The sequence below is a fragment of the Rhamphochromis longiceps genome, linkage group LG1, assembly GCF_057381845.1.
Source record: "Rhamphochromis longiceps isolate RC_006_pf linkage group LG1, R_longiceps_female_GT1.1, whole genome shotgun sequence".
NCBI classification, from domain to species: Eukaryota; Metazoa; Chordata; class Actinopteri; order Cichliformes; family Cichlidae; genus Rhamphochromis; species Rhamphochromis longiceps.
The window spans coordinates 20,986,832-21,009,822 of NC_140557.1; the positions used below are offsets into that span (position 1 = coordinate 20,986,832).

Consider the following 22,991-nt stretch of genomic DNA (forward strand, 5'->3'; position numbering starts at 1 on the left):
TCATTTTTTGTAAGACTTTTATGTATCCAGAGGAAATCTGATTCTGTTTTGCTTATGCTCTGCTGGTTATTCACACAGTAATACTTTCAAACCTGGGAGGTTTCCAAACAGTAGAACTTTATATAAAGCAGCTTCAGAGGAGTCGACTTCTTAACAATCACAGTACTTTTTTTTTTCTTTTTTTTTTTAAATTTCTGGGTATTATATGTGCAGTTTAACCTAAAGTAAAAAAATATTTAACCATTCAGTATTTTGTCTTGGATTTGTTGTTATTTAATATCAAAGCAGTATGCAAGTCGTGTCATAGTAGCCTCAGTTGCTGCAATGTTATTTTGGTTGTGAAAGTTACTATGAAAACAGTGGTTTCCTCACAGCTGCTCATTATAAGTTTAGATTTCTTCCACAAGAGGTCACTGTGATCCAGCAGTTCAGTCAGGCAGACCAAAATCCACTGTAATCCTCTTTAATTACATTATCAGAAGAGCTTTCTGTAACAGCTTTGATAACCAGTATTATCACCAAGTTTATAGTTTGTAGTTAAGTATGAGATTGAAAAAACAGTTTTTGATGCACAATATTTGAAAGCAGTGAAAGGGGTGATAAAAATATGAAAACAGGAGGGTTCAGTCTGATATTAACAAAGAAAAAAACAACAACAGCACAAATACCACAAAATAAGAAATGGCCCTAATGTAGTCAGCTGCAATTACCTTGTGAAAACACGCCTTACACTTCATTGCTTGTTTTCCAATTATCTAAAGTTTATATTAGTGTGACTTTCTCAACTTTTGGTAAAATACCTGCCCAACCTTCATTGGCATTTTGTGCAGAATTTACATGAAATTAATTTCTCTGAGTTTATTGATAAGCCTGTCTAATAACATGCAAAACCGACAGTTTTGTTTAATCTAACCAATAAAATGCTTTTATCAGCCTTTTCATCTTAAATACACAAACAGGTCCTTCTGGGACATGATGAGGGAAATGAGGCAGGTGAGAAAAACGAGATAAATTTCAGAAGAGACTGTCATGTGGGTTAAGCAGAGTGTGCTGCTGTGTGTACTGTGTATATCAGCAATGTTGTCTGTGGTAAAAAGGTGCAAAGAATTTAAAGCACAAAACATTGTTATTCCCACCCACTATGAGTCCAAAAGAAAGAAGCCTCCTGCTGGGATTACCTGGTTGTTTCCAACAATTTGTTGTCTGAACATTCGTCGGTATGAGACGATTGTGGAAGTGAGAATGTATTAGAAACTCTGTGTAAAGTGCATAAATATATGAGTGATTTCACAGCGCCACAGTGTGTATTTTATTATATGCGCCCTTGTTGGTCTCACTTTGTTTCCCCGTACACACTCCTTTGGGCTTCTTACATTTTGTGCTACATAGTGCTTCCTGTAGCTTTGTTTTCACAGCATACATTGTGGAAACTGCTTGCATTAAAATTTATGTTTGTACCTTAAAATTTATTTTCTTTCCTTAGTAGTTTAGTGGAAAAAGGGACAAATTGCATCATAACAGCAAGATGCACCACTTTTCTTGTTAAGACTATGAAGGTTTCTAGTGTAAATTCAGTATGAACGTGCAATTACATAAAAACGCCTCTTCTGTGAGTTACAGGTGACCAATAACACTAATGCATCTTTTTGTCAGCGAGGCTGTGAATACATGAAGACAGCTCCACTTCCACATAAAAGGAAAAACAATATTTAAGTTACTGAATCATCTACTTTAAAAGATTATACAAATCAATAAAAAAAATAACCTTCCATACCAAATAGAAACTGTTGGCTACAGAGCAGGTAAATTCACTTTGGTTTAGATTTAAATATATATTTACTGGTCTGACAGCCCACCACTTCTCCACCAAGCTGATTCATATTTCAGCTTGGAGCCATGCCACCTACATGTGACCTTGATAATGATAATGTATACTGACTCAAACTGAGTCACTGCTGTGCAAGCAAAATGTCAGAGTTGGCTCACTAACCCACTTTCCCTGCTGTGTGAGATAAGGAGGCGTTGGAGCTTCTGAACTCCACTTGGACACTGCTTGGAAAAACTGCCTTTGGAGCAGGTGGCCAGGGGGCCAAAACAGAGCCACCAAAGGGTCAGGAAGACTTTTAAAAGCAGAAATTGCAGAGAACTTCAGTATTATTAAATAAAATGCACTACTATACCTTCATTTCCACAGAGGATGCCAGTGTTACTACACAGGGGGTCTCAGCTTCTCATCTCCACTGTGACGCATACGTTTTAATAGACCTGTAATGACAACTATTGAGTGTGTAAAAAATAGATATTGTTAAAATATGATTTATTCTTGTTGATCACCTGTTTTGTAAGTGAGCGGCTCATTGAATTTGAACATTGCCTTCATCGGTGTGGCTTGCTTGAGATCAAATTTGTCCGTTTGTGGCTCATGAGCTAAAATAAGTTTGACACTCCTGCTGTAGAGCCTGCAGCTATCCACGGGATGAGGTACTGCTTCATGCGTATTATTATTAACCACATACTGTATGCTGGTGTTTATGAATTTCATTTTTATTTTGATCAACTGAGCAGAAGTATGCTGTCAAAGCCACTGAGCTGATCATTAACTGGAACGGTTCAGAATGATTCAGCATTTACTGAATCACCTAGAAGAGTCACTCCTTTCTAGTTTTAAACTGTTTCTAATAAAAAGAAGCTTAATTTTGCTCTATACGACTCTACTGTCCTATCAAACTATTAATAGGCTACTACCTAAGACATAAACTGTGATATTAAGCCATCCCAGGGAAGAAAAAGGCAAAGAAAATGTAGTAATTTTATTTCAATTAGCCTACTCACTCACCCATAGTTATAATCACTGCTGCTGTTATAGTAAGATCATTTATCTGGGGTTAACGCTGACCTCTAATTGAGTTGGAATCTGGGAAACGTCGCCATAGTGTTGCTGATACTAGCTAATATTATTCACCTCTTATTGCAGTCAGTGCTATGCTGCTCTCCACCTGATCTGCAAGCTCTGCCGATGAGCTCTCATTACTTTGAGTGAAGAAACTCTGTGCATCAGTACACACAGGCTAGCCAGGAGGAAGGTTATTATGTAAAAGAGACACATTAGGAGAATTATATGACAACCACAGGGACTGTATATAAAAGATGGATGTTGATTCCAGTTTGAGAAATGGAGGTCGGGGGATCCTCTGGTTCAAAAAAGTATAGAAGTAAATGTGAAACTGGGACCCCACTAAACAGCTGATGAATTTATAAACTCAACTGTTGGTTTCAAGTTATACCAAATTCAACATGATATTCAATTTGTAAATTATGTAAATTATTAATAATTACCCCAATATCTAATGAACACTCTAAACACCTAAATTTTATAAAAAGTCAATTATACATTTTAATTTAACCTCCTAAGACCCGAACTCTCTCATGGCATGCATTTTTAATTTCTCTTTGCTATTTGGGCTGATTGGGACCTGATGAATGTAAAAACAAAGAATTACCTGTTTTTTGGGGGGTGTTTTGTTCCTGATTTTCATTTCTGAGAAAAATGAGATCCACATCAGAGGACATTCTTTTTAAATTTCGATAGAACAGTGGCAGCATAATGTCCTCGTAAGTGGATCTCAAGCCCTTGTAGAGCAAAACTTTGTATTTTGGTCTAGACAACCAATCACTTATTTCATATTAATTTCTTTCTAATTATCCTTTTTGCGTCCTTTTGTTCATTTGGCTCATCCACACTGCTCTCTCCTATCTCACCTCCACCTCATCTGAAGCCTCATCTTCTGAATTGAAGTCAGGATTTTAACATATAAAAACATCCATAAACATGGTTAATTATTACTGATAGTGTCGCACTTGTCCTCTGATAAACAGCTTGATTACATATTTGCTAATTGCTGAAGCCTGACAATGTTAGATCCACTGCAGTAAAAGTTTCATTTACATCTGGCTAACAGTAGCAAAAAAGCAGCTCTTGTTAACACAAAAGTTCACGGTATCCTCAATTATTTACTCAGTGTCATTGTCATTGGAAAATTAAACTATTGTGATTTATTTAATGACACATTTTTTTAATTACTTCTGATGTAGACTTTATTATTTCTCCATCCATTTTCTTCTGCTTGTCCAATTCAGGGTTGCAGGCTGGACCTATCCCAGCCACCTTGGGGAGAGAGGCTGGGTGCACCCTGGACAGGTTACCAGTCTGTTGTAGGACTAACAGAGAAAGACAGACAGCCATGCACATTCACATTAACACACTCACATGTTGTTATTATTCAGGCAGTTTAAAATAGTGTGTACAGCCTCTGTCATGGGGAACTACATAACAGCAGGGGTAAAGTTGCAAACAGCAGGGGTTGATTAGAGTCAAAAAAGAGGATAAAGCAGGGTGGGCTTCAGGGTGTCAACTCCATCCCTCAAGCATTAGTTTCTTTATTATTACCCAGAGGGAGGAAAAAGCAACATATGACTACCTACCAGAGTCTATCTATGCATGCAGTGCTTTGTCAGTCAGATCCTTTTCTCACTTTTTGCATCCAGTTAAAAACAAACAAACAAACAAAAAAATCAAGCAACTAAAACTTATAAACTTAGGTCTTTCTAAAGCCAAGGAGGAAAAATGAAGAGGTTGGGTTGCTGATAGGATTGCTAATAGCGGTTGAGAAATGGCTCAGGTAATGTGCCTAATGTAAACATATACTAATTTCACAATGCCGTGAACTGAAATTAGATCAGAATATATGTTTTCCTTTTTGCACCTGTGTGGTAATTTTTACCACCTCCCATTTTTTCATTTTTTTACAAGTATGAAACAAACAGTGGATTTGGACATTTCTGACACTCTTTCTGTGTTAAAACAAATAAAAGGTCTCTCAGGAAAAATCCGAAATGCTTGTTTTTGTCTCCGCTGGTTGCAAAGAAGTTTCGGTGTCTGACTGACAGCAGCTGGCAGGTTGCCAGAGTATTACACACTGAAAAATAAGAGACCAAAATAAACAACAAAGCAAACGAGTAAAAACAAACATGCAAAGTTAACTGTTGTTTGTGGCATTGAACAGAAAGGGGCCACAGCAGCATCTAACATGTGAGTGACATTCACACGCTGTTTAATGCGCTGCAGCTGAGCAGCAAATTAGCTGTCTGGCCTTGAAATGTTGAAGTCTAAAAATATTTTGTTGTTGTTTATTGCCATAAATGTGCGCTATGTAAAATAACAGCTTACCTCCTTCACATTTACAAGTAGCGGTAAAAACACACACACACCCACACCCCCACACACACACACACACACACACACACATACATGCGCGCGCACGCACATCCTCATCTTCATTTTTTAATTTTTAATCTCCTCCTTGTCATGGTAGAGGCGGTCTGGGGGCCTTTTCTAGGGTTGAGCGGATCGATCCAAATGTGGATAGTATTGATACCAGCGCTGGTATTGGATACTAGTGGACTGGATCTAGAGTGATTGAACTGATATTTTGTTTATCTCATCCTCTAAGCTTATCCCCTCTAAGTTCAGTGCATTGTTCACATTCATCAGAAAGTAGACATGTCTGTGCAAACAAAACTCCTCTCATGCAGGACCACTTTGCTCCGCTCCCTCCTCGGTGCTGTGTTGTGTCTAGTTGACCTGTGATCGAGTGACTCAGCAGCACTGAGTAGTGACATGCTCCAATGAGTCAGAAAGTGTAGCATTGTGTAGAAGTACTCAATAGGTTTAAATGAAGTAACTGCAAACAGTGATGAGTGCTGGAAGGAAATTCTTTGCTGTGGCAAAATCATCGACTTGTATAAAGACATGAAAGAGCGTTGTCCCGGAACAAGCAGGAAATGAAATGAAGAGAGGAGGAAGTGAATCCCTCAAACAGACACACACCCTCAACACAGAGACGGAGGTCAAAGTCCTTTCAGAGAGGCAATGAATATCCAGGAAGCTGACATAGTAGTGAAAGTAATGTTTAATAACTGATGTTGGTTCTTCAGCTTTAGTTCATTTGAATGTGTTATTGGTCATCATAGTTGTGGTCGTTGAATACGTTCAGATTTGGAAAACTGATGATGATTCATCTCATAAATTATCTCACACACTATCCCCTACATAAGCTGCCTTTGTAAGTTAAAAGTATTGGTATTGGCAATAGTGGCTCTATATTTTGTTGCTATTGGATTGATACCAAAAACGGCAGTATCACACACTGCTAGCCTTTTCCTTTCTCTCTCTCCTCTCAGGTGGAGTTGTGGGCTGGCTCTTCTCTCTGGGCACACCTGATGGGGGAAGCTCTGTTTTTTCCAGGCTTCAGTCGTCACACTTGTTTCTCATCTCTTCACCAATGAGCAGTACTTAAAGACCGGCTTGTGCCTCCACTCGCTGCCAGATTGGCGTTGCCTCAGCGGGGTGACGCCTCCTGTGAAAGGACAGCTGGAATTTCCTCTTTGCCATTTTTGTGTTGCTGTGGACTTTCCTGAACTCAACTCTTGCCACTCAGACCTTTCCCCACAAACCTGCCACAAAAGGAATTCTCACAGTCCGCTTACCTGCAAACTCTCCCCCGACTCCTCTGCCTTTCAGTGATCCCTCCACAGTGTGTTGATAAAGGTAATCAAGTAAACTTTCAGCTCCACTTTTCTTCAGAAATAAGGAATCATTCTGGTGCACTCACCTTTGGCTGAATCTTACTCTTGTTTCAGTGTTTTTAGTGCATCCCCACTGTTTCCCTGTAACCAAGACACTTACCTGCACAATTATCTGCAGCCTTTCCCAACGTTTTTAACTTCCAAGTTCCTGTAAATAAACCTTTTAAAGCTGGTACAGTCAACGTATTAAATGCACAAAAATAACAACAAAGGAAAAGAAAACTAAGGAAAAATTACTGAGGCTTTGCTTAAAATGAAAAACAATGTTCTAGCATTCATTGCCCAAAAAGAGAAAATGCATATTTTAGTAAGTTAGTATATTTAATGTTTGAAAATAATTTGGGGTGTGATTTTGTATTTCCACATTGAATATGAATTTTGCCTGTAAAAATTCTGTTCAAATTTGCACTCAGACACAATGAGTCAGACACTTACTATGTGTAATACAGCTGATTCCATTTTTTTTTTTACATGTTTATCGTTGGATAATTCACACACCAACTATCATGTTGAATTATTTGATTTGTGAGTTCCAATTTTAGCAGTGTTGTCTGACAATGTTTGGTGGGCACGCTCTTCTGTTTACTCTTCTAAACCAAACAAAGCTGAAAACAGATGCACGCTCGTGTGTGATTCAATTGAACGTTTATGAATTTTAAAGTGCACACATTTGATACTCTGAGCGCATTTCCTCTTTAAATAAACAGAGTTTTCCCACAAACGGCGTGTGGAGCACACCTCACTTGTAAATATTTGAGTCAGTGCTTCAGAAAAATTACCCAAATTTGGTATGAACAAAATTTCCCTGTTTGATGTCTTGGGAGGGGGGCAGGGGGGTGAAGTTGCAGAATGAGAACCTGACAGATCTTTTTCAATGGGAGAGGAAAATTCTTCTTTCCAGCCAATGAATATTTAATGCAGAGAAAGGTTTCTTAATAAAATACTGTGCAGGCCAGTCAAAGACATGTTGGGCCAAGAGTGTCTTGGGGGAGCTTCTGTTGCTGTGAAAGGCAAATATCAGCCTGTGAATACTAAAAGGGACAATAACAAAGCAGGGAAAGACAGGGAGAAAAAAGAGTGAGGGGAGACTCTTGTGCATTTTTATGTGTAAAGCCTGAAGTCTAATCAGTTCTGAAAGAGGATAAATTTGCTTATTTTAAGTAAATATTAATTTCTGATGACTCATAATGTATAGCTCAAAAGGTTCTCATTCAGCTGTCGTGTAATACAATACGTGATGAAAAACAAGTATGGCTAGCAGCTTGGGCTGAGCTACAGTTTTAAAGATATGTGAACGGACACTGAAACACACTAAGGGCACTTTACTGGAGATAAATAACAGTCTTAGAGTTCAGCAAAGGTTTGGGAGGCCGAAGTCACACGATCGCTGTGGATATGACACAATGCCACACTACAGATTGGAAAAACAAAACCAACCAACAAACAAAACCAAAATAAAACCCTGGCACTACCCACTGCAACTCAAGATGTAAAAATCATAGTGGTTGTAAAAACCTGAAGACAATTAATATGACTTGTTTTGATTCTGTGTATAAATGTATAATACCCAGTCTTCTGAAAAGCCAAGCACAGTCTTACTGCTTCTATAGGAATTAAGACGGTAAATAGTAGCCAGGTGCTGATAATCAAATGCATTTGATTAATTACTTATCAGAAACAGAAGTTCAGGTAGCTTGCTGGTCTGGAGCTTTCAGATATGTGTAAACAGAATGCCACAATCTTCCCAGGAGTGGATGTATCGGCACACCCAATTCACCCAATGTCAGACCACGAATTGCTTGAGAAACTGTAACCCCCCCCCAAAAAAAACCACAACCCAAAAACCAAAAAACAACCCAAGAGCTACATTCCAGACTATGCAGGGCTCAGCACTAGAAAAGGACAGATTATTGTTTGGAAGAATTTCCTGGAGAGACCTTTTCTCTAAAAAAGAAAATTGCTGCACATCTTAGGTTTGCAAAGCTGTATTCGAACAAACCACAAGAGTTCAGGAGCAATGTCTTTTTGACAGAGGAGATGAATGCCTCGTTCGTTGGTGAAAACGAAACACAGCATATGAACACAAACAACTCACAATAACAGTCAACCATGGAGGTCGAGGGGTGATGATTTGGGCTTGTTTTGCAGCCACATCACTTGAGCAGTTTGCAGTTATTGCGTCAACCAACTCCTCTGTACACCAAAATATTCTAGAGTCACTGTGAGACATCTATCCAATAACTAAAGCTTTGCCCAAACTGAGTCATGCAACAGAACATTGATCCCAAGCACAGCAGCTATAGAACCTAGGTGGTGCAATAGCCCAGTCAAAGTCCAGATCTCAACCTCAGGAATATGATTTAGTGGGAACTTTAAGAGAGCTGTACATAAAGGTGTGCCTGCAAACTTCAATGAGTTGATACAGAAACTGAATACTCCAAGTTGTGGCTCCTAAAGGTGGCTCCACAAGCTACTCTATCATGGGATGTACTTTGCTTTTCACAGGACTGCATAGAATCCTGTAATAACTTATTTTATTTACTCCAACCCGACTATGTGATTAAAAAAACTAAATGAAGGAAAATCTGATTATCACAGTCACTGGCTTTTCAGCTTTAATGCGTGACTGGTACAGAGAAGCTATGCATGAAAAGCAGATTGCTTAGGAAGTTGAGTGCTTTGTTGTGCAGTGGGTGCCCTAAGTGCTCAGCGGAAGCTGACTGAATAATTTTTATGCTCCATGTTAAAACTGCCTTCAAGCTGTCACAGACAGACAGCAGGTCAAATCAGGGGTAAAAAGGTCATAGACTGCCTGATGTCTGCTGTGCTTTGGCATTATTTATGATAATTTATTTATATTTATAATGTAGCAATGCATGCCTGCGGACTTGTTTTCATACCGTGACTTTCCAGAGTGTGTTGAGGGGTAAATAAACAGGTTCCAATAGACCTGATGATTAGCCTTAAATTGAGATATGTTGAGCGTTAATTAAAGGAGATGCATTTTCCTAATTGAACATACAGAGATGTATTTTCACATGTGACATATAATCAGAGACACCAAACATACACACTATGTCTTGAATTGTGTTACATTAATTTATTTCAGAGTGCTAATGGCATTTGAAGTTCAAGGTTAATGGTGAAACGTGAATGGCTATTCTATCATGTAAGCTTCATTTAATGGCGTGACACTAATGGCTTTCACCTCTCAACAACTTACCAAAGACAAATAAAGAAAGCATTCTTTCCGTGTGCTTTTTTAAAAAGCTTTATCAAAGTTGCCAAGTACAAAACAAAGTTAAACCGTTTCACAAAGTAACAAGAGGGCAAAATAGGAGAGAAAGCATAAAAACACAATAAAACAATTAATTTGCTGAGTTTGATTAAAGAATTTGAGACAACAATAGGAGGGGAGGGAGCGTGCAATCAAGAATCAAGGATAAAAAAAAAAAGTAAAACCCCTTAAAATGACAAGATTAAAACTGGTGGTCAAATCCACCTTTAAACTTAGGTGTAGAAGAAAGGCTGTAATTGTCTCTTCTTTGGGTTTGTTTAGTTCTGCTTTAGTCAGAGCAAAGCGAGCTAGCACACACAAGATGAGATGCATGGATATATAACCTTTTAAAGGTCTGTGAAGGGCAGACGAGAGCATGTTTAACCACGGATTTCTGTAAAGCAGAGCATTTTTTCTTTTGCTTTGGCATTTGAAGAAAAATCTGAATCATTTTTGAAGCTGTAAACTATGCACTACATTTAGTGCATACATCTGTTTTTCATCTCCAAACAACTTGTTTCATCCTTGTTTAGCTGACAAATAACAAAGTGAAGCATAGTTTATGGGCTTTCCTTTGAAAAAACAATACATTATGACTGCCAAGTTCACTCAGCAACCTCATAAAAACACCACCATGCAAAAGTCTTTTTTTTTTTTTTTTACCTTATTATGTAAATGTAGGAGATATTTGCTCAGGCATTGTTTATACTACAACAAACCATAGTGGATGAGTGTTGAGAAATGATATTATTACAGATCCTGTCTCGAGTGTATTTGTTTTAAAAAATGAAGGTGTGCATATTTTTTTGTATTAGAAAATACTGAGCTCTTTGAAAAACAAATGTCAGAGAGAAAATTGCACGATTGATTTATAATGTTTTCTAAGTAACTATATGAAAGGTAGCTGGCATTTTCTGAAAACATTTATAATTTTGTTCTGTATTCAAAGGCCCTTGCAATGCTGAATCTTCAGCTCTTCACTTATTAAAAGGTCAAAAATGTATATTCCCTATTTAGTTTTTCTTAGATATTCTTTTTTTTCCCTCGATTCTTCTATTCATGCCAGATTGGACTCTCCATTTGGACAAATAAATGAGAAAAATACAAGTGTCGCTAACTATAAAGTGTCACAAAAAGAAAGCAAAACTACAATATTACAACATATAATTATTTCACATATAGTATGTCACAGTTATCAGTAAGGATGTGCACTAATTCTTTAATCAACTAAATGTGAAAAAAAAATTAGACTAACAGCTTACTCTAGAACTAAGAAACACTCAGCTATTAAGTCAAATTTGAGAACCATTTAAAGAAAAAAATGTGAAAAACTGATGACAACGAGTTTTAAACCAGTAATTACGTTCATTAATGATATGTTCATGCCGCTTAACTGTGCAGCACTTGGCATCGTGCATTATCAACATTACACGTCATACTCCAGACAGTGAAGAAGAGAAAACCGATGTTAAATATTTAATTAAATTAAATTTAATTCAATTCAATTTTTTTATAGAGCACCAAATCACAACAACAGTCACATCAAGGCGTTTTACATTGTAAGGTAGACCCTACAATAATACATATAGAGAAAAACCCAACAATCATATGACCCCCTATGAGCAAGCACTTTGGCGACAGTGGGAAGGAAACCGTGACCGGCAGATGATATCTTGATTTTTGTAACTTGCCACATTGCGCCATGACTGTCACAATTGACGATTGTGCCGGGTTTTACTGCCATTTGATATGATATTGATAACGATAATCTTGCAGAGAAGCTCAGAGACAAACTTGTACACAGAGAGAGATGTTGCAACTGTTTTGAAAACTTAGGTTTATGGAAAGAACTTTGCAAACCAACACTCAGCAAAGTCTTTCCTTCTGGTTTTGACTTCTTCTCCTCCTTATCAGGGTGTATGACGCAAATTGTCCGAGTGGCGAGACCTATTGTTTCAGGGAATGCTGCAGCGGCTTCTTGCACCTTAATGGGGTGTACATATGACTGCATCTGTGTGATAATGGCACGACAGTGAGCGAAGCAACCACTGTGGAGGGTATATTGGCACCTTAAGCACAGAAGCTCAGACTTCCCTCTCTTCACCTCTGCCTTTCCCAGACCAGCCGATAGATGTAATCTCTCCAGTGTGTCCCAGGTCTACGCCAGGGCCTCCTCCTGGACATGCCTGACCAGAACACCTTACCTAAGTGACGACAGCATTAGCCATCTTCTTTTGATGTGAAGAAGTAGCGACTCTACTCTGAAACCCTCCTAAATGATTACACTCCTCAACCTATCGCTAAGGTAGAGCTCATCCACCTTTCGGATAAAGCTATTTTCCACTGCTTGTATCAACAATCTCAATCTAATAGAGTTAACAAAAAGATGAAGCCAAAATGAACAGGTTTTCTCAACAACAACCAGTATTGGGCATAAATTAAAATTTTAACAATTACATAAACGTCTGGTAAGTCCGGTACCGACCAGTGACAACAGCAACTATTAGTCAGCTAGTCACACACATCCCTAGTTATCAGTACTACCATATCATGACACCACAGTTTTGAAGGGTTATGTTTGTGTTTATATTTACACATACTATAAATTATAAATTTATATTGGAATGCTTTTTGAATTCCTTGTAGTGGATCTGCCCAGAATTCTGATTAGATGCTTGAATCACCTCAGTTGGTTCCCTTCGGCATGAAAGAGCAGTGGCTCAACTCCGAGCTCCCTCCAGATGTCCACAGCTGAGCCCAACCACCCCACGAAGGACAGCTTGTATCCTCAATCTCATTTGTTTGTTTTTCACCCAGAGTTTGTGACCATAGGTAAGGGTTGGAACGTAGACCAACTGGTAAATTGAAAGCTTCTTCTTCCAGTTCTGTGCTCTCGTCATGACAGTGACACGCCACACCAATCTGCAGGTCAGTGCTTATCCACGAGAGACTGAAGTGTTTCTCTAAACTGGCAAAAGTGAAGCTGAAATAAGAGTGATCAGGGGTTATTTGATGCTGTTTTTTGAGAGCCTTGCAGAAGAAGAGGCTGGATTTGCTGTACTGCTCTAAAAGGTAGTGATTCCCAACCAGCAGACGTGAGCAGTTGACAGAGATGAGTGCTGCGGCTGAAAGAAATTGCAGACCTGTCAACTAGAATAAACCACACAGCTTGCTGGCAAACTGTCCCTAACAGTACAAGTAAAGAAGCTGCTCTGTGCATGACAATTACATCATTGGATGGAAATGCAAAATGTCCCTTCTTTTCTGTATGATGCAAAACAATGATTCAGTAATGTGTTTTCTGTGTCTCTTTTCTCCAAAAAATCAAGACTTACACTGTAAGAAATTTTCCTGTTTGTTCACAGGCAAGTGGTGGTGATAGATTTGCCAGGTTTAAACTTCTTTTACAGTCTCAGATTTTCATAACAACACTGTCTATAAAAATGTCACAGTGTTTTTGTTATTCCTAATATACTCCTTTCCCTACTGCTTGGTAAGCTCTTATTCTGTTATTTTAGTGCACTTTGCTCTTTATTCCTGTAAGTTGTTCTAGAATACTTTTGATCGACACTGTTTTGCCAAAAGTATTCACTCACCCACCCAAATCAATGAATTCAGGTGTTCCAGTGACTTCCATGGCCACAGGTGTATGAAATCAGTCACATAGTCATGCAGACTGCTTCTACAGACATTTGAGGAAGAATGGGTCACTCTCAGGAGCTCACTGAATGTCAGCATGATATCATGATAGGATGCCACTAATGCAACAAGCCCATTAGAGAAATTTCCTTGCTGCTAAATATTCCACACTCAGTTGTTAGTGGTTTTATAACAAAGTGGAACCAATTGGGAACAACAGCAACTCAGCCATGAAGTGATAGGTCACAAAAAATCAGAGTCAAGGGATGCTGAGTAACATAGTGTGCAGAGGTCACCAACGTTCTGCTGAGTCAATTGCTACAGATCTCTAAACTTCATGTGGCCTTCAGATTAACTCAGGAACAATGCATACAGAGCTTCATGGAGTGAGTTTTCATTGCTGAGCAGCTACATCCAAGCTCTACATCACGAAGCACAATACAAAGTGCCAGATACAGTGGTGTAAAGCATCCGCCACTTTACTCTAGAGTAGTGGAGACATAATAGTGGTTGCCAGGAGAACAATACTTGTCTGACTGCAAATTGACACTTGTAAAGTTTGGCGGAGGGGATTATGGTGTAGGGTTGTTTTTCAGGAGTTGGGCTCAGCCTCGTAGTTCCAGTAAAATAAATTCTTAATGTTCAGCCCCAACTTTGTGGGAACAATTTGGGTATGGCCATTTCCTGTTCCAACATGACTACACATCACTACACAAAGCAAGGTCAATAAGAACATGGGTGAGTGAGTTTGGTGTAAAAACTTGACTGACCTGCACAGAGTCCTGACCTCAACCCAACAGAACATGTTGAGTTAGAGCGAAGATTGTGTGCCAGGCCTTCTCATCCAACCTTAGTATCTGACCTCACAAATACACTTCTGGATGAATGGTCAGAAATTTCCCGTAAGCATATGCCTAAAGCTTGTGGAAAGAAGAGCTGAAGCTGTTATAGCTACAAAGGGTGGATCAAAACCCTATGGATTAAGAATGGGACCACTCAAGTCAATGACATCAAGAAACACAATTTATTAATGTTCAATTTATTAATGTCCACTCATGTCACATATGTAACGCCAACCTTAAAATCAATACTGTGGACATTTTGCATGCAGAATGTGCTGCACAAAGGGTTGGAAAGCATTCGCACAAGAAATCAAGGTTGGGCATACAGAGGTTGGAATTTACCATCCTGATGATGCTTCCAGGATTGGACTTGGCAAAATAGCAAGAATAGTTATAAGGATGTTTCACAATCCTACATGCTCTGGTTCTGCTCTGCTGGCACGTAAGTCCTGCAGAATGGGGAGCATAGAGCCAATGGTACGTGCAGCTGAGCTGTCTGAGCTGGTTAAGCCATTGCATCTTCTTTTCCCGCTAGGATGTGTGTGTGTGTGTATGTGTGTGCGTGTGTGTGTGTACTAAGTCAGCCTCTTTGATGTGGTCTCTCAGGTATACCTGAAGTTCGTTACCTTCTCCACCAATGTCCTGTTCCTTCTCTGGGGTGTGTACCTTCCCTGCTGCTTCTTGTAAAGTCACTGTCATGGTCCGGGTGTGTGCCAGTGTGTCTCCCTCCGAGCCGGCGTCTCCACCCCTGGGAGGGGCCTCAGTGTTTTTGCTGATCGCTTACATCTGTGGGTAATTAGCCGGGGACTCATAAGGCCAGCGTTCTCAATCTCTCTTCGCCAGATTCTCTGCTAAACATCAGTCAGTGCAGGCCACCACCATAAATTCCCTACGTGTTTTTTTGAATCACCTTGCCTCACTGTATGTTTGTTTTTTGTGCGCTTCCTTTTTCAGCTACACCTAACTGTCAACCCCTGGCGAAGAGCTTCTACTTGGATGCTGGACCTTCTGGCAGTCCCTCAGGCTATTACCAAAATTACCTACCTGCCTCTCTGCCTCCACGCCAGGAGTTTTTGGATTTACACACCCGGACTACTCACCCCTCTATGTCATCCCCGACCTCCGTTGGCAAGTACGCAGTACGAAGGAGGATTCTGAGCCAAACAACATATTCATATGCCTCCTTATCTATGTTTGAACATCTGCATTCTGTTACAGTGACCCCGACCTTTTTCCTGGACCCTTTGTGACTTGCTTTCCAGTCCAATCCCCGGAATAGCTGTCCTTTCTGACCCGGACCAGATCGTTATTTAGTTTAACGTCTACGCTCACCTTTTGTTTATGAATATTTTGTGTAAACATTAAACATTATTCTTAAAATATACTTACGAGCTGTTCGGCGTCTTGCGTTTGAGTCCTGTCACTCGTCTGAAACGGTCTCGGCCGTAACAGTCACAACTATATCTTTGTTTGTTGTTGCCTTTTCCCCCTCCCCTGATGATCAGTGAGAAGTTAAGATCTGTCACACTTTCTGTCTTTTGAAAACATGCACTATCACAGCAGCTTGAGATGAAATGTGGGGTTTAGTAGGGATTCTGGGGAAGAAGGTGGCATGTGTTGTATATTGTGCATATAGTGCATATGTATAGGTTATTTTCTTCATATTGAATTTGTCTGTTTGAGGAAAAATATTATACATGTGACATTAACATATTGTTGGTATGTAAAGGAAAAATAGTTTATCACTTTATCTAAGCTGAGAGGAAAATAATGTGTTAATGTGTTTAATAATTTTTATGGCCTTTAAGACCTAAACCAACATTTCAAATAATGCTGAAAGGATGGTTTATATTTTGGCTTTCTATTTATTTTCTATTACTCTAACTCCAACAAGGTTTGGACAGCGAAATATAAAAGAGAAAAAAGTGTAATGATTTGCAAACTTCATAAATCCAGATTTTATTCACAATGGAACAAAAAGGTTTAATTTTAAGAAAGACAATTAGGTCATTTGAATGTGATGGGAGCAAAACATTTTTTTTAAATCGAGATGTGTTGCTGTCCATAAACATCTGGGAACTGAGGAGCCCAGATGTTGCTGAATGCTGTCCCATTCTTGTCTGATAAAGGATTTTTGCTGTCCTGGATCTTTTTTGTTTCATTTTTTGTTTCATGCTAAGTGATGTAAATTGGTTAAAGGTCTGGATTGCAGTCAGGTGAGCCTCTGCCCAGCTTTAATTCTAAGAAACTCTGCTTCTCTGAGATGCTCTTTTTATACTCAGTCATGTTACTGATCTTCTACAAATTAACCTAATAAGTTGACAAATGTTCCTCCAGCTAAACTTTTTTAATATTTGCTGCTACCATCAATTCCAAAATAACTTCTTTTCTGTGCATTTTCTCTTTTTAAAAACTGATATGCTTTCTATGTTGTATTGTGAATAAAATATGGGTTCATTAAACACAGAGGGATTTGTGAACAAGGAAAACACTGAACCTCTTACTGTAAGAAAATACCATCAAATTTTATTTAAATGACAGCAACATCAGTGACTAAGTGTTCATTTGTCTTCTGTTACAGTGATGTTTGTTCATGAAGGGGTGCTGTTGGTTGAAACGTAATCATTATTCAATACTTTGGGGGTTAATGAGTCTCTAAATCCTGTCTTTCAGCTACAACAATTACCAACTGACACCAACTCTCTTAAGAGAAATACTTTACTAAAGGAAGAAAATCATGTCATAAGTATATTTAAGTATTGTCTTGTTAAACCTTTGAGCTGAAGAAACTAATGAACTGGTTTATTCATTTTGATGTAGGGCTGAAATGTGAAGTATACTTCTATAGTTAAGAATAGAATCTAACAGTTGGACGAAGGTTAAGCTTGCTGTAGCCGTAACAGACATTCATAATGCCTGTTCCTCAGCAGAGAAATGTCAGACTATTGTGTATAAAACTCAAACACATACCTGTGCAGATTGAAAGTATAGAATTTCTTTCTTTTCTCTCTCTCTAAAAGCTGTACAGTAGATAATGGAGGTTAAACCACCGTTATGAGACTGTGACATTTGTTTTCCCTTTTTATATAAAAAATAATATCATTTACAGTTGTTGCTCACTGGTATTCACAAAACATACAGGACTTCACTGTACCTGGAGAGACCTAGTTGAATCACTTAAATTAGATTATTATTCCCAATAAAAGCGATATCAGCACCTGGTTTGGGGTAAAGTTTGCATCTCTGAGTTGATTTCTTTTTTAAAAAAATGATAACATTCGCTTGACATCAATTAGAATTTATGACTCTTTTCGTTGCTGTTTTATTATTAATATTGTTTATCTTTAGATATACCAAGCCATCAGTTAGTCTGGATGCAAGCAGTTTATCCTTTTTGGCTTTATGTGATGGCTGTATCAAATACACCATTAGTGAATGGGAGTTACTGATCACTTTCTTCGTGTTTAATAAATGTAGTACCTGAGCTCAGCATATTGCGTTACTTCCTTTCGATATCTACATTGCATTCAAGTGGTCCCTGCTCTCTTGAAAGGAAACTTGAAATACTGGATGCATTCAGAGGCCTAGACCCAGTATATGCCAAGTGAAAATAACATTTCAACCTTCTGGCACTAATGTAGTCATGCCTTGACCCACTGAGTTCCTTGCTGAGACTCAATTTGTCATAGCCTATGGTTTGACACCTACGCTTTGACTATAAAATGCAATTTAACATGCACACTTTTACAGTTTATTAATCTTTAAAGAGTGTAAGTGAATCATTTTCTTTGAAAAACCTTGGAAAACCTTGGCTTTTGAGATTAGGTTCCCTGCCGCTCTAAACGAATTTTAAGTTTTAGAAACCTGCATCCACTAAGTGACTGTAGCCTCTCACTTCTACACACTTCTGTCTGCAAATACCTTTGTTCTCACAGGTACTGAGCTTAGGCCACAACGTTTCAAAGGCCTGAAGTCAACAAAGATAGGATTAGGGGTTTTCTTCAAAGGTGATGTTTGCAGAGGTGATTTTCTTGAGAAACAGAAAATAACACTAACAGTATGCACAGTCCTTGCATATCATGCTGTGCAGACATATTTACTTCAGCACATACAGTGACGCATATACATGCACGTAATCTACAATGGCATATCTTACATGCAGACCAGTGCTTACAGCTCTCAAAATGGACAGCAAGCATGATAGGTGTTGCTGACACCATTTTCACAATCTTACCTTGTGAAAATCATTATTTCTACCTCAGAGCAGAGAAATAATGCATAGCAACGACATATATTGATCTCAAGGTAAGGGATGCAGTTGCACTACAAAAGACTAAAAGGTGCAGGAGAGCACTGCAGTTCTTTAAACTGACTCCAGTGTCCAACATAATGGAAATCTTATTTAACTTCTTGTGCATGATGATACGCTCACAATAAATACAGCCTCGAGTAGCACAGTTTTAATCACTACAGAGTTTAATTGGCCAGTAATTATTAATTATTTTAATAAATATATTTAGACATCACAGTCACTGAAGTTTGACTTTGGTATAGCTTCAACATGACAGGACTTAGTGTGGCCTATCCCACTTGACTTGTCCATCACAGGGTCAGGGAAACACTTATAGAGCATAATTCTTTCAGTGTACCAGTGCAGTCTGTATGTGCTGAGGTAATCAGGAAGTAACTTAAGAAAGCATAAAATCTATTTGAGCTATATATTTAAGATTTATTATTTATTTATTTATTTATTAACCTTTATTTAACCAGGAAGATCCCATTGAGATTAAAAACCTCCTTTTCAAGGGAGACCTGGCCAAGATAGGCAGCAGCAGATGTCTCACAGTTACAGAAATTACTCAAACACAGGCAGCAACAACACACATGCAACAATAAGTGAAAGAATACAAATAAAATAAAAATAAAATTCAATAAAATTCAAATAAAATAAAAAGTCAGTTAAAATGACAATCAATCTAATTGAAACAGTTGCATGTTATGGACTTGGCCTCAAGGATTCGTAGTTTAGATTTAAAATCACTTAATGAAATGAATTCAGTCATTTTCCATTCCTTCTGCAGTTTGTTCCAGGCCGAGGGTGCTAAATGGACAAAAGCTCTTTTACCAAGTTCAGTTCGGGCAAATGGAACAGAAAGCAACAAGTAACCATGCGGACGAAGAGAATACCGACCAGCACGTTTCATTACAAGCAGGGAACATATATAAGAAGGCAGCAACTCAAGTATCGCCTTATATATAAAACTGTATAAATGAGAGTTCCTCCGACTTACCAAAGCAGGCCATCCTACCTGAGAGTATAACTCACAGTGGTGAGTCTGAAATTTACAGTTAGTGATGAACCTCAGACAAGCATGATACACAGAATCAACCATTCGAAGACATTGAGCAGAAGCATTCATATATAGAATATCACCATAATCCAGCACAGGCAAGAATGTTGCAGCAACAAGCCGCTTCTTTGTATTAAAAGAGAAACACAACTTATTTTGAAAATAAAATCTCAGTTTTAACTTCAGGTTTTTCACAAGATTCTCTACATGTGGTTTGAAGGTAAGCGAGTCATCAATTAAGATTCCCAGATATTTATAGGTGTGAACCAACTCTATTTTATTACCTTCAAGAGTGGTTACTGATGGGATTGTTTGGGCTCGTCTCCTTGATTTAGAAAACAACATGAGCTTTGTTTTGTCTGCGTTGAGAACAAGTTTAAGCTGATGTAATGAGTGCTGGACAGCAGAAAAGGCTTTCTGCAAGGAGTCGATGGCTTGGACAAGAGTTGAACCACAGCTGTAAATAACTGTATCATCAGCATAGAAGTGCAAGTTTGCATCTGGCACATGTAGACTAAGATTGTTTACGTAAATGATAAATAGAAGGGGACCTAATACAGAACCCTGTGGCACTCCGCTGTGCACTGTAACAAAGTCAGAACATAGACCGTCAGATTTAATGCACTGAGTCCTGTTACTGAGGTAGTTTGAGAACCATGCCACTGCTCTCTCAGAGAGTCCTGACTGGAAGAGTCTAAGTTTTAAAATACAATGATCAACAGTGTCAAATGCTTTTGACAAATCAATAAAAAGGGATGCACAGTGTTGTTTTTTATCAAGTGCAATAGTAATATCATTTACCACTCTAATTGCAGCTGTGATAGTACTGTGATTCTTCCTAAAGCCTGATTGATATTCAGATAAAATGGCATTGATGTGCAAAAACTCCTTTAACTGCTCACACACAAGAGCTTCAAGAACTTTGGCCAGCACAGATGGATTAGATATTGGTCTGTAATTAGTTAACACTGCTGGGTCGCCCCCTTTTAATAGAGGAACAACAAAAGCTGATTTCCATACTGAGGGAATTTTATTCATGTCCAGTGTGAGGTTGAAAAGTGTTGTGAGAGGCTCTGCTACAAAATCAGCTGCCAGTTTCAAGAAGTAAGGATCTAGTAAGTCTGGCCCTGGAGATTTTCTAGGATCTAACAGTTTAAGAGCTTTACAGACCTCCTGCACAGAGAAAGGAACAAAGTTAAATGGCTGACCAGAGTACACCAGTGTATTTTTTTTTTTCGTTTTACCTTTTCTGATGCAACAGTGTGCTTCAGCTTGATAATCACTGGGCGCTGCACATCCTGCTGAAAGATGTGATAGAGATGACTTGATTATGACATCACGACAGCACATAAATTTCTTCCACTGCTTAGATGCTCATTTCAGCAGAATTACTGCAGAAACCCTCACGCATGTTATACTTTCTGTACAGCAAAGAGTAGCTCCCTGTGTCATAACAGTGTCATTGCACATAAACATGTACACTTTAGGCCAGGGGTGGGCAACTCCAGGCCTCGAGGGCTGGTGTCCCGGCAGGTTTTAGACGTGTCCTTGAACCAACACAGCTAATTTAAATGGCTAGCTCCTCAACATGTCCTGAAGTTCTCCAGAGGCCTGGTAACGAACTAATCATGTGATTCAGGTGTGTTGACCCAAGGTGAGATCTAAAACCTGCAGGACACTGGCCCTCGAGGCCTGGAATTACCCACCCCTGCCTTAGGGCTTTGAAATCCCCAAAGGAGTATAATAAAGCAGTACAGATATACTGCTGTAGCATACAATCAGTATGTTATTACTAGTGGTTATGCCGTCGAGCTATAGCAGGTTGCTGCCTCTGCATTAAGCTTTGCTGTTGTTGCAGTGGAGCGACATGGATGCAGCTGTCACTGTAGATGTACCCCCACTAGGATTTAGGTGGCGATGAGGGTTTTTACCATTTTCAGTTCTTGTACTGCAGACCTGAAGAGACAAAGTGGAAATACTGGTTTTGCTGGTTGTCACAAAGAAGTATACAAACAATGGTTACAACAGTATTTGCCACAGTAATAATGTGTTGCATAGAACCGTTAAGCTACAACTAAACACTGATGTTTTTGCTATGCTATATTTGCATGTTATTTTTATATCAAGTGCAAAAGTACCTGAAAAAGAGAAGACAGCTTTGACAGTTATGTGCAGCAACTTTTTTGTTTGGCATTCCATTCCAGTCATTTCAAAAAAGAAAACATAAAAACAGAGATCGGAAGAAATATTGTGATTCACAGCTACTGTAACCACAGTCAGTAGGCAGAACAGTATTGGATAAACATGCTTGACACTATCTAACCCAGAGTTATGAATATTTCTTTAGATTCATTCATGCAAATTACTGTATAAGATCTAGTGACATTCTTTTATCATTCATTTGTATATCTGCCACAAACTTGATAGAAAGGGAATGTTTACCAGTATGACATTAATTGTGCAATATGTCATGATTATATTTATGATCCAGGATTCCCAGAGGGTTATTTAGATGTTCAGTGTACTAAGACTAGGATGGGCTGACATTTATGAATCCTGTTTTCATCTTAGTCTATCCTGCATGCACTAGTGCATATTACACCTTTAAAATCTGCCGCTTTTTATTATGCTTACCAGTGTTGGTCAAGTTACTTGAAAAGAGTAATCAGTAACTAATTACTGATTACTTCCCCCAAAAAGTAATCCCGTTACTTTACTGATTACTTATTTTCAAAACTAATTAAGATAAGATAAGATAAGATAAGATAAGATAAGATAGAACTTTATTAATCCCTCGGGTGGGTTCCTCTGGGAAATTCGACTTCCAAAAAAAGCACAGCAACGACCAAAGTTACAGTTACAGAACTGTTATATATACACACACACACACACACACACACACACACACACACACACACACACACACACACACACACACACACACACACACACATATAAATACAGAGACAAATATAAATAAAATATACAAAGGGGATAAATAGAATAAATAGGAATAAAAAATAAAAATACAAGTGAATTGCACATTTCAAGTATTGAGTCTATTGCACTGTTGACTATTTACAAAAAGTATTGCACAAGGTATTGTACAGTGAGGTGCAGAGGCACTACAGCTTAGTTGTTCCCCCCTCCTTTGTCCTCCTGTTTCCCCTCCCTCTCCCCTCCAGAGAGGAGTTAAACAGTCTGATGGCGTGTGGGACAAAGGAGTTTTTAAGTCTG

The 22,991-nt window shown here is 38.6% G+C and overlaps 1 long non-coding RNA gene across 2 annotated transcripts; it reads left to right on the forward strand.

The window, feature by feature from the left end:
* Positions 1–14,955: 14,955 nt before the first annotated feature.
* On the forward strand, positions 14,956–15,787 carry LOC146678670 (uncharacterized). Of its 2 annotated transcripts, XR_014912421.1 has the most exons (3): positions 14,956–15,264; positions 15,358–15,535; positions 15,622–15,787. It is a non-coding gene; the product is annotated as an uncharacterized LOC146678670 (long non-coding RNA). The 2 variants fall into 2 exon arrangements; XR_014912420.1 differs by having other exon boundaries at positions 15,358–15,787.
* Positions 15,788–22,991: the final 7,204 nt, after the last annotated feature.